General features: G+C 45.2%; 1 protein-coding gene across 1 annotated transcript in view; it reads left to right on the forward strand.

The window, feature by feature from the left end:
• The window catches only part of PLXNB2 (plexin B2), a 774,855-nt gene that overhangs the window by 147,773 nt on the left and 613,782 nt on the right, over nucleotides 1-13,300 (forward strand). The window contains exon 2 of the mRNA XM_078679101.1: nucleotides 11,702-11,863. The gene's annotated coding sequence lies outside the window, so the exon portion shown is untranslated. The remainder of the gene's footprint in view (nucleotides 1-11,701; nucleotides 11,864-13,300) is intronic.

Below are 13,300 nucleotides of genomic sequence, written 5' to 3' on the forward strand. Positions count from 1 at the left end.
CTACGCCTGTGTTTGTTGCCCTGTGACTGTCACTATCGCTTTAAGCCTTTTTTCTGTATGTTTCTCTTCAGTTCTCCCTCACTTTCCTTTTCCGGTCTTTATCTGCCTGTCACCCCATGCACCCCAGTCTCCGTTTCTGTGTTGTTCTGCCTGTCACTTTCTATTTCTGCATCACTTGTCTCTTTCTACTTGCCCGTCTCTAGTTGTGCTGCGGTTTTCCACCTCTTTCTTCTTCTCCTGTGTCTATTACCATAGTACCCAAAGGGTCTTTCTATCTTCCTCTTTCGCTCTGAATCCCTATCTACTGGTCCAACCCTCTCTTCCCGCCTATTGAATTGTTTCACCGATCTGTCTCTCTGCATCTTTTTCTTCCTCTCTCCATCAGCGTCCCGTCTCCGTGTTCTCTCTCTGTGTGCCATGTCTGTCTGTCCGGGGCAGTAGGGACACGTACTTCAGGGTAAATCAGGGCGAAGACTCCAGAGGGTCTCGCATAAGTGGATGCAGTTGACAAACATGGCTGTTTTACCTCCTTTCATCAAGCGAAAGATAACCTGATTTGCCCAGGATTACACAGGGCTTCATAAGGGGAAGTTGGGATTTGAATTCTGGTCTCCTTGTTCATTCTTTATATGTGCTTGTATATGCACTTTTGGGGTTTATTCTGTAGGTGTGCTGATAGCAAGCATTTGTTGTACAGAACAAGTTAGGTGTCCTCTATGTAGCGCCTTACACCAGCATTTAACCTGTTTCGAAACACACTCCATTGTTGTAGCGAAAGGACTGGGATAAAGGTGCCACTTAATGGTGATAATTGCATTTAAGTCTCACCCACCTCCCCACTGACATACATTGATTTTCGCTAGATCACACAGCTTTGCTCGGTTGTGAGGCCGTCACGTCTTCTGATTGCACAGGAGGTGCTAACACCACTAGATACCCAAAGTCTAGAAGAGAGCAGAAAAGGGATGTGGCTGGAGAGTAGGGTTCAAGGGTGGGTGCGACGAGAATCCCTAAAAGGCCAGCTCAATTTGGTCATGTGTGGATTCACGAGTAGCTCGGTGAATACATGGGGTTCCAGAGATTGACTCTACCAAAGTATTGGCCCAAGGCGCCCACTGGTGCACTTGTGGAAGGATGGCGAGGTGAACAGACTCGTAGAGAAGGGTCCTGTTATTCGAATGGCATCAAGCTGCCTTCTATTCCTCTTGCGAATGGATGAATAAGCTAGTAGTGAATGACTGCATTGACTGAGTCACCTCAAGGCACCCAAGGGCGCTCTTGTAAATGGATAAATGAATGGGAGGATGAAAAGAAATATAGAGCACTATTTTGTCAGCTGAATCGTTTCAAGGTGGTCCCTGGTCCTCTTATGAATAGGTCGACGAATGACTACATGAATACACTTTTATAGAATGGCTGTTAAGTGAAGGGCTCAGGGTGCACTCTTGCTTGCACAGAAGGATGCAATCGAATTGCCTTAAAGTGCCTCCAGGTTTTCTTGTAAATGGATGGATTGGGGGGCTTTTTAATGTATGGATTGCTTTTTTTAAAATTTTCCTGGCGGTCTGCCTCGCTCGCCTTTAGGGCACTCATCCCGAACTTTTACGCCTCACCACTTTCAAGTGTCACCAGCTGCCACCGATTTCCAGGTACCAGTACTTCTTTTGTTATTGTATGACTTTCATACCGAGGAAAAGAGAGACAAGCAGACAGGGAAGAAAACGGAGGAAAAGAGACAGTAAAGCAAGGGAGAAAAATAGGACCTGCATGTTAGACCTGTCTGGCTTTTTGCGTAGTCCCTCCAATTTATTATTTACTTTGTCCCCTTTTTGCCCCTCATGCCCTTATTAATTTTTGTGTCCACTAGATTTTTCAAGGTGTTGGTCTAGGGGATAGGTGTTCTTTCCCCCTCATAGTTTTTCACCTCAGGCCTAGAGGCCTTTTCTGACAGGAATATAGTTGGAGTCACAAAATGGTGGCTTCCAACTGTCCAACTGACAAACCTAGAACCTGTCCCATAGAGTAGAATAGGGCATTCCAGAACCTTCTGGTCCCTTCTGGACCCCTGAGGGTCAGCCTATAAAAGGTGGAATGCTGGACAGCCATTTTGTCTTACCAGAGAGAGTCAGCTGGAGGACAGGCTGTAGCAGAAGGTGGGGGGAGGTTAGACTAAGGGTTGACCTCCTGGACTGGGACGCTGCCCTATTGATCCACCACTCTACCCCCCTAGGGTTACTTGTCTTGTCCCCGCTGTTTAGGGTTACTGGAGACCCTGGGCGCCTGACCAATCCCCAGACTGGAAGAATGGGGATGTGAAGAGGAGAAGGAGACTGCAGCACTGTGGAGTGCAGTCCTCTGCCCAGTGAAAAGACTTTAGTGAGACTGTTGCTAAGAGAATCTCAAATGGAGAGGGGTTAAATCTTTGTGGCCCCCTTTCTCCGCTCTTTAATTGAATTCTGCCCCGGTTGCTGGCATCTCCCCCTGATGACAAAATCCCACAGTGTCCCTCTTCCTACCTGTCGTGACGAGTGCTGAGGGAGCGGAGGCAGAGAGAAGTCGAGCTGAACTGCTCCTGAATTGGCGTGGTGAGCGGCGCCGATTTGGAGCCGTGGTTGCCAGTCCTGAGGTGAGGGGCGGTCCTGGAGGAGTCCTTGTGGATTTCCGAGTGGGCGGAGTAGCAGGGAGGCGTCGGCGGAGGAGCGCGGGCTCCAGCAGGAAGACACTTTCCCCTCGCGCATGCCCCGTTGAGCCACCCGGCTCTGGAAGGCGGAGCCAGCGAGCGAAGGGGATTGGAAGCGGCGCTCGTTAGCGCCCGTCGGACCTACTCGCGCCAGCCCTGGGGTTGTGTGGCCGGTAGCGGAGGAGACCAGCGGTGACTCCGGCGAGACATTCCCCGGACCTCCCCGCATCTGCCTTGAGTTTAGCTCGCGGGACGGGTGGAAACCGCCTCAACAGTTACCGGCTGGGACCTCGGTTGAACCGCGTGACAGGGCGGAATTTTGGCACAGTAAGGAGAGTGTGGGGTGAAGGGGGAGGACTGTGTCCTAGATCATTTCCTGAGGGAAGGAGAGCTAACATTAGATCATTTCCTGAGGGAAGGAGAGTTAACACTAGTGCATGATAAAGTGATCTAGTTTCAGCAGTCGTTTTCCCCCTACTGTGACCTTGGAGGTGGGGGTGAAATTGGATGATAAGAACCACGTTGCTAACTGGTCTGAGGAAAGACCTCTACTAGACCAGAATCTGGGAGTAGCACTACTGCCAATGCTGTGCTGAGTACCTGCTGATTAAGTAGGGGTAAAAGTTCCTCATAGAGGCTGCTGGCACTGATGTAAACGTCTTGTATAACTGAAATCTCTCATTGGATGTGTACCTTTTTGGTGGGTAGTGGTGTTGAGGGGGAAAAGTTTTAGAGTCTCATAGAAATCAAATCTAACCAATTCTGGAATCTAATGTAATGTACTATTGATGCTGATAGTGATGTAAGTTAGCACTTCTGAAAGTATTATTATTAATTTCATGACAACTGTATGTACTAAGCTGTGATTTCTAAAGACATAAGAGCAAAGAATATTTTTATAAACAAGCTCGTATTTTTCCAACATTGGTGTAGTGTCATTTTTGGGTGTTTTTGCGTTGATTTACTGCTGGGTGGTTTGCAACCTTTACGCTTAAGCCTCTAGTGATTGTGTCTTACCCTAGGCCAGGCTACCCTAGGTGACCTGACGTAGTTAGGTTCCAACACTGCAGTATTAAAATAAAGGCGGTAAGTGTAGTGTGGTGGTAGAAAGAGGTATGGGATGGGATAAGGACTAGACCGCGTTGGTGATCTGCAACACCAGTATTCGACACAACAATGACGAGCTCTTAAGTAAAACATTGGATCTGCACTTTTCTTTTGCAAAAGTACGCTCTGCTGTTCAATAGCCTACAACTACTGTCATAGCGGAAGCCAATAGACCTGGCTACGCCTACGATTTAATATGCTCCCTTTTATTAACAATCTTTTGTGTTGTCCCTGGTAAACCAGGACATAGACCGCAAACTTACTCGGCTGGTTCCTATGAAGCCACAGAGGGCTAAGAGAACCCGAAATGAGACGACTTCCTCTTACATCAAATGTTTCCTTCAGACTTCCTGTCAGGTGGCATTTTTCTTTAGTTAGACCGTCTGAGCTAATATTTCCTCCAGACAGACCTAAAAAGGGCTACATGCAGAAAATACCAATTACTGTTGATTAATCTTTCAACTACCTCGTAACTTGTCTGTCCCAACACACTCCTCAATTATTGCAGTTATTACAACTGTTTGCGGGCAGCTGAGATAAGGCAACCAGACCCAGTCAGCCCCATTTAATGATTGTAAGGTTGACCATTGAAAGCCAAGACTTCAGGTATGTAAGGCTCTCTAGTACAGCTTAACATAAGGGAATACATTTGTCGTATTTGCTTTTGTGACCACGTGGTATCATACGTGAGGCTAGCAGATTCTGTGGCGAAAACCCTTTATTGTATATTCTATTTTTTTCAGAACATTCACCGGAAAGAGCAGCGCCAGTAGCTCAAATTCACAGCGTTGCTGTTCCTTCTTGATGAAAAAGCTACAGCCTCATTCGAGTTCCTTTAGGGTGGCTCAAGAACTTATCAGGTTTTTGAATGTCAAAGCGGCTAACTTGTTTCGCTTTGGGGTAGAAATATGAGACCAGACTTTACGGCACATGCATCATTGTTGAATTTTCAAAACCTAGTAAGCTGTGTAGCCAGTTCTGAATTCTACTTTATTCATCTTTGTAGGTAGAGTAAAACGTTGTGATAAAGGTCCAAGCTAGAAGGTCCCAAATAGTCGTCTGTAATTTGGTTCTCGACGACCACACTGTTGATAGTCAGTGTGGTTTTGCATCACAAAACGTAAGATTATTTTTTTGCCTCATGGGATATACACTCCAGTCGGGAAATCTGAATTGATTTCAGCTAAGGAGCAGAGTGTGGTAAAGGATCCAAAACGCCTCTGCCTTTTGCACCTGAGATTTCTAGAGGCAAAAGTATCAATCAAATGACTATTGGTGTTAATCTCAAGGAGGCATCTAGATGGCTTATGAAGTTCCTGCTTAATTGGAAAGTTATTTTTTTTATGAGCTGAAAGTTGATGTACACCAATTCTAGTACGCTCTTCATGTGTCGCATCGTTGAGGTAGTCTGTAGTGGTTCTCCTTCTCAGCCTGTTGACAGACTGACTGGAATTTGAAAAGCCTGATCTGATTAGTAGCAACTGCTTGACATTGCGGTCGGAAGCTTGAATATGAGGTGGAGAGACGGGCTCCAGCAGGGGCCTCATTAAGCACCCCTATTCCCCCCCCCCCCCGCCCCCTCCCGACCACCACTCAGGGACACTGAGAAAGATGGAGAGAGGATGTATGATGAATGCAGAAATGGATAGAGAGGCACCTTGGAGTGAAGGAGAGACCGAAGAATGGAGGTTGGATAGAAGCAGAGGTGCATTGCAAGGAGGATGAAGATACTGATGGAGGCAAAAAATGGGTGGAGAGAAATAAGGAAGCTGGGTGGCCTGATTGTGAGGAGGGATGGATGAGGAAGGAAGGAAATATAAAGAAGGACCGATTAAAACTAAGGCAGGAAGGATAAAAAATGGAGAGGGATGGATGAATGGATGCACAAGAAAGACGTATGGATCTCTAGCAGAACGGATGGAAAGAAGAAAACAAAGATGAAAAAGGACAAGATGAAAAATGGATAGGATTAAGGTATCCCGACTAAGAACAATGCAGTGAAGTACAGACTGAAATTTAAGAGCTTAAGATTTCCTTCTGGGGGGCAAACCCCTGAACGAGTTTCCGTGTTTGCTTGCATCATTCACTCACTCGGAGCAATTTTTCTGGTTACTCGTTTGGCCTCCTGTGTTGCTAAAAGAGGGGTCAGATGAAGTTTGAATCGAAGCAGTGAAATCTGCAGGATAAGGATCAGAGGGTGAGAGTATACACTGAAAAATGACCAAACGATAAAGGTTTGGATGTACATGGCAGAGTGCCATTCATTGTGATATGGCGATAGGAAAGATGTATTGGAATAACGCCATAGGCATTAAAATGTGTAGGAATGAGACTGCTATGGTAATTGGTAAAGTAACAAAATGAATGAATGTATGTTTGTGCGTGTGTGTATAGTAATAAGTTATATACGTATATGTGTGTTTATCAACTGGTAACATTGATTACCCAATTATTACTGCATCTAACCACGATCTCCAATCATGCAACTCTTCAGCTTTGTATTGATTGAATCAGTCACTGGAACAGAAATTAGAGGATCAATTAAACTTCCCGGAAGAGACTGCCAGACTGTAAGTGCATTGAACATTTATAATTCAGACTTACTTGGGGGGAGGCAATAAAATGCTAACCTTTGAAAGAGTCTACTGTGTGCAAAGTATACAGCAGAAAAATGATAGGAAAGCTGATGGACGAAGCAAGATGCATCCTAGAGTATTTCAATGCAGTGACAGAACCGCAGCACACTAAAGTATGGAAAAGCTATCCGGACCATTGAGGCTTCGTAAGTCACATACACTGACTCCCCAAAATGTTTTCCTTCCTGCAAGTAGCGTTGAAGGTCTGTGGCCCGATCTGTACTGCTCCGCTCTGGATTTCAAATGATTGTTTTCGAAAGTTATGTTCCTAAAAAGATCTCTGCCAAAGAGCCCCTCTTTGAGGTGCTGCCCGTTGGGTATTGCACTGCCCACCCAACGAGGAGCATTGCCTATGATGAAGCATGACACCTGCAAGGGTGTATGAGGCCAACATATCCAACAAAATGGATACCCACTGGTAGGTTACCATTTAACCACCGTTACATATCCACATCCCAGTGAACTGCACCAATACCCCAGTAACAGCCCAGGAACAGCCCAGTCCTTTCTTTGGTATCAGATATCATCTGAGGGCTAACACTGCGGCTTGGACCTTCCACTTGTCCCGAGTGGTAATTTTGCCCTCTAGATCCATAAAGATCTCCTCTCCCTCTTTTTGTATACAAAGATGTGATGCTTGCCATTTCCACGGTACCTGGACTTGGAACATTCTGAGAGGTTTGTTTGTTTCTAAGAGACTGAACTGAAGTTTAAGCCAGATGAGCTTGAACACACTTGGAGCCACCTAAAAAATAAGTGTCACCCAATCATGAGTGTCTTGTTTGCCCCTCTCTCTGTCCCTACCAACTGCCAGTTTTTTATATTACTTGGCCCTAAAGTCTTTTCACCAGGCAGAGAAGAATTGGGGATAGGAGGATTGTCTTACCTCCCTTCAAGATCCTGGTGCAGAGTTGAGGGGGTTCGGAGAGTCTTCTGTGAGAACTGGAGCAAATAAGAGGCAGACTGCCTTTGCTGTGGAGACCTTCCTTACCACCTCAATGAACTGAGGACCGACTTGTGATGGGCTGCATCATCAGTCTGTAGGATGGAACACCTCCCATCCAACCACTGCTGAGAGCTGAAGGTCTCCTTTGCTCCTTGCAGGAGTGCGGAAGCTCAAACACAAATGGAGTGAACTACTGTTGAAGTATGGCTTGGCCTGGGCACTCTTCCTCCTCTCTGGCAGGCTGCTAGAGTGCCGACGACAACTTAGGGCTCAATTGGTATCCCAGCTGGGTTTCTTTTGGAATTGCTTCGAGATGGTCACATTGCACCTCTGAGGCCTGCACCCCACCTCCCCAATGTGACATATCACTAGGGGTGGGTGATAAATTCTGCTCTGCTGGTAGAGATTTAGCCACTCTCCGGTGTTCCCGTCAAATTCCGTCAACCGCTATGTGGGAGTCTTTATTTATTTTTCTTGCGCCCAGCTCACCAACGGTAAGTTGGTGAGCCAGATTTATAGCCCCATAGTGGGATTTTTTTCGGTCGCTAGAAGGTCACCTGGCAACATTTCCCCAGTGCAGGCTGTCACCACCATTTGTTGTTGGGAAAGCTCCCGCTCGAGTACAAAATGTACTCCAGCAGGAGCAAAATCAAATCGGGTATCAGAGTGATTTACATAGCACCAGTCGCATTACATGAGCCAAAGGAGTGTGAGATTAGTGTTCAGTGGCACAAGTATATCGTTGGTGTGTGGAGGGGGTGCAGGTTGTAAGCTACAATCCTAATGGGTAGGGTTTTCAGAACACTGCCTAGGAAGATTAGTATTGCACAGTGTGATCCAGGCATCAAGTTGTATACACTTGTACAAGTGTGTGGAAATCTAGTACATTTGTTTTTAAGGATCAACTAGAGGAACATCGTCTTTGCATCGAACGACTGACTGCACGAATGCTCTTTTTCATCTTTAATTGGTTCGCTGGTCGATTGATTGAAAAACTAGTGCAAATGTTTGCAAACCCGTCGCCGGTGAGGAAGTTTCAGTAATGCTACTCAGCTGTGTGTGCGCTGCAAAGTGTCTTGCACCCACCCTGGGCAGCAAATGGTCGCTCATTGGCCCCATTGAGTGCACGTGCATCATTTCCACCTATTCGAGATTTCCAGCCTGTACGCTGTGTGCTAGCCTCCGTGTGTTTGTGAGTGTTTGTGAATACGGACGCCAAGATCGTGTGAATGTACATGACAATCATGTTGAGTGTTCAGTACAAACAAACGGAATCATTCTAGAACGGGATCGGGTATTAAAAGTACAAATTAAAAAAAAAGAATGCAGAGCGGTGTTTTCTTTTCGTGCTGGTCGTTTGTCGTTTATTGAAGCTGGCAGTCTGATTAGCTTCCTGTTGATCCAGCGCGGTTTAACTTTCTTTTTCACCCCCCTCTCCATTGTGCTGCCCTTGGTGTAGGACAGAGGAAAGTGTGTCTTGTCAAAATATACGCGTTATTTTCACAACAGACCTGCTCATTACCACCTGTGCAAACACCAGAGGGGGGCGCAGCCATCGTGTTTTTACAGTCGAGAATGTCATTTCCATAGCAACATCTGTCACTTTGTGTGCTGACAAAATAGGAATAAAAAAATTGCTGGTGGGGTTTCAGTTGTATTACTTTTTTTGTTTTTGCTGTAGTTTTGTTCTTCCACCGTTTCACCTTTGCTGAGCCCCATTAGCCTCTGCTTCCCCTCACTCCCCAGAACAGACTTCTTTAGGTAAACATTTCGGATTTTTCCTTACATCTGGCGCCATAAACCCGGATGTACATTTAGATCATGTTTGATAGATGGGTGTCCCGCCAACCACTGCGCTGTACTGTCCCTCTGCAGCGCCATATTGGGAGAGACTCTTTAAAGTGCACTGTAGGAATACCACACTCCTTTCACTCCGGGGCCCGGATAGCCACAGAGGAGGCGGCTGCACACGATTCTCACCAGACAAACCCATCTTTTAAGCCTCTTAAATGGAAAGCAAAAGCTCAGTAATTCCAGTCTATGAATAGCATTACTTTGTGTTCATGTGTGTAAAAAATACTCTGCATACGTGAGATGTGGGGAGTGAGCCTTGAGTTGGAGGCGCGCCGTTGTCTCTTGAATGTTTGGGAACCAACTGATCTTGCGTCTCACGGAAAGGTGTGGGTCACGCTGGCTTGTGCTATTGCCAAGCGTATTATCGCTCAATTATGGGGGGCGAATCAGCCACCTCATATCGGAAAATGGATGGAAGACCTGGATTGGTGCATGTTTACAGAGCGAGCTGTGTACGTGGCCAGGGGGAGACCCAAGAAGTGGGGGAAAATCTGGGGGGCCTGGAATGTGTATAGAGGTGATATTTGTGCTCCCCACGTCACACCGGATGATCAAGTTGTGTTGGAGGATCCCTGAACCCGTAGTTTTTTTTCCTTTTTGTGATGTATTTTGTACTCGGGAGGATGTGAAATCATTTATTGTATTCTTGGACGCAACCCAGAGATTTTATTGTTTGTATTTTTGGGTAATTTTGTTTCTGTGTGATTTAATAAAAATAATTTTAAAAAAATACTCTGCGTTGGAGACAAACTACCTCCTTGCGGCCAAGAGACACTACCAGAGACTGTGCTTTACGAGTCCTACCACGCATAGCTGCAGCGGAAATGAGATGGTTTCATGCTAGCTGGACAGGCGGTAGACATACTAGATATGTAACTGAATAGAGCAGCGGTGGTGAACCTGGGTCCACCAGAGTGAACTCTATGCCATATTTTGAGGGTGGCTGCTGTGTAAATGATTTCCTTTGAGATTCTTTGTCTGTAAATTTATCTGAGGAGGATATCTTTAAAATAAGGCCTGGTTCACTGACCTGGACCATGCTGGATACCCTTGAAATGGAGAGATGAGCTGAAAGGGGCTGTCTTCAGGGGAAAGCTGTCGATTTTGCTCTGGCAGAACTCCCCATCCAGGTTTGGAGAGGGAGTGAATCGCTGCCATTTTGAGGCTGTATGGGAAGGACTTTCTCCATGGGGACAAATGATTTGTTCCTGTGGGGAGGAGACAACTGCATGCGTTTGCACTAAGGGATCCTCCCCCCCTCTCAATACACATCCCCTCCACACAACCAGCCTTGCTCCTGTGTCGACTTTTCCGCTTTGGAGAATAACGTATAGGATCCTGCAGGAAAAGCCACCTGACCTTCCCAGAAGTAAACCTGGAAGCCTATGCGTGGTGAAGCACTCCACATGTACTCCTGGGAATGGTGCTAAGTAGGAAAAGTGCTTCCAGGCAGAGGTGGAGATCTCCACCCACACTTTCCCACCTTTTTTGATCGGGCCATAGTACTATCCGTGCCACACCAAACCTCCTTAGGTTTAGTTGTGTGAAGATAAATGCGCCTTTGATGTTAGCTGCAATCTACTTTTTGATCTCTTACATGAATGTCGTCCTCGGCCAGTTTTCCTCTGGGGTTCTGTTGAAACCTGCTGTGAGAACGTTCACCTAATTGCACCTATACAAATGGAGAAGTGGTGGTTTGTAAAATGCTCTGACCTGGTGCTCCGCAATCCAATACTGCAAAGTGGCAAGTGGCCGTAAGAAACTGCAGAAAGCGTCCTACAACAGTCATCTCCTCTTTTCTCTTTTCCTTTCTCTGTTCCCTTTCCATCGAATTTTTTTTTCCTTTCTATTTTTGTTTATCATTTTCCCCTTCTCCCTGCTTTCTCTTTCCCCTCTCTCTCCAGGCTAGGCATCATATTGCGTTTTCAGGGGACTTGTAAACCTGTGCCATTTCTTCCTTCTTTCATTGCCTGTTCCTTCCCATCTCTCCTAGAATAATAGACATAAAAAAAAATATTTTTAGATTAGGCACCAGAATGTCCATCAGTATGCACCAACGGTACTCTTACATTTATTTTGATTTTCACCTCAAAACAATAGATTCTCCTTAGCAGTAAAGAGAAATATAGGACCAGAATACTATGTTTCTCTCTTTTCCTTTACTTCTTAGTGGATAGCTTCATTTTTAAAATCGTTTTTATTTCTATCCATTTCAGTGAGCGTGTGGTATTATAAATCCTTTGACTTTAATCTCACATCACATGACGCTGTGAAATCCCCGTGAAGGGTGAATCGCATGTGGTGGTCAGTATTGGCAGCAGCTTGCGCAAGTCACAGGCTGTGATCAGTAATGTGAATATTTATAATTGTGAAAAAAGGTCAATGATTCATTTTCACATTTGATTTTTTTGTTGCTATTTTTTATGGGTGTCTCATAAAACGCATTCATTTAACTGAATTAACCTTATGTTTTTTTAGGTCCCGACAGAGCTACCTGGATGTTAAACGTGTATTTGCTTGCTGGAAGCTGACGTCTGAAGCTGCGTTTGTGAACAAACACGTGTCTTAGTCTTGCAGGCCGCACCTCTTCCTGAGGTATCTCAAAATTGGTCTACTAGCTGTTCATGAAAAAACTCACAGGTAATTAAAGAACCTCTTTTATATAAAAAGCTCAAATGGCATGCTGGCTAATACCTGCCAAAATACAATTGACTGTGAATAAAAAAGTCGCAGGTAGGCCTGATTTTGTTGTAATGAGGTGGGTTTTGTTCTGAACAAGTCTTTTTGTTTATGGAATTGTTTTTTTGCCTCCTGATGAGAGCGGCGGCTGAGTTTTTTTGTTCAAGGTGTGATGTAGTAAGGAAAAACTGACATCAATTTCCAGTGAAGACATTTGCCTCAACATGTTGGCTGTAACATTTTACAGGAAAAAGAAATGTATGATTAAACCCTACGTGCAGCATAGTCCTCGCATGGAAAGACTTTTTGAATAGTTGCTAGTACGGTAAGGTCCTGTGCATAATTGTAGAGGGCAGGAGGGAGGGGGGTTCTTCCCTTACCCAAATGTAAAATGTATTTGATTTGTAACATGTATCCAGTGCAGACCTCTCCTGATCTAACCATGTGCCTTACAGAGGGTTATATGTTACATAAATAACCCGAAACATAAGGCCTAAAAGATTCCACCATACAATACCCTGAGACTATGGAGAATGAGGTAGCATTAGCAATGGAAATAGGTAGCACAAGGCTGGTGCAGAGTGAAGGCCTCAAGAACTCACCGCTGTGAGGGAGGGGTTTGGTGGGGGGTTAATGACAGGCCAGGGGTTCAGGGGGTGTTTGACCATGACAGGTGCCCAGTGGCGCTCACGGATAAAGGTGGTCTGAGCTGTGTAGACAAAGGAATCCTGGATCTGAGTGTTGTGCCATTCTCCAGTGAATGACTGTAAATAAGTGTATATTAATTGTCTGGAGACAGATGTTCTTTTTGGCTAGATATACACCGGGTGTTTTATTTTTTTGGGGGGGGGGTAAGAATCAATATTGTAATGTGTGACTGTTACTGTTGTAAAACATTAGATCTGCATGTGCAGTATTTCTGACAATTTTATGTTTGTGACCTGGTGTTGGAATTCACATGTTCTGTGTGTACCCATGGTAAACATTAAGCAGGTATCTTGTCAGTGATTTGATTGAGGTGGGGGTGGGATCCAGACTGGGTGTCTCCCAAGCCTAACATCCAATTGTGAAAGCTGTTCTGGCACAAAAGAGAGCCAATGAGGTCTGTTGGCTCTTAAGTCATGTGATTTGACCATTTCATTATCTGAATACTTACAAAACCCATGAGTCAGCCCAGTACTTAACACAGTGTTTCGTTTTAGCAGTCTCCAGCAACACACATTTCACAAAGGTAATGTTCTTGGCTGTTTTTTTTTTTTAATGGTTTACTTTCAGTTAATTAACATTGACCGCATTCTTACCAGAATAGTGGCGCAAATTTTAGTTGTCACTCTGCATTGCAGATTGAGGTCACTAAAGTTTCTTTTATTTAGAGAAAAGACCACTAGCAAGGTATGA

The sequence above is a fragment of the Lissotriton helveticus genome, chromosome 1_1 (genome assembly GCF_964261635.1).
Source record: "Lissotriton helveticus chromosome 1_1, aLisHel1.1, whole genome shotgun sequence".
Lineage (NCBI taxonomy): Eukaryota > Metazoa > Chordata > Amphibia > Caudata > Salamandridae > Lissotriton > Lissotriton helveticus.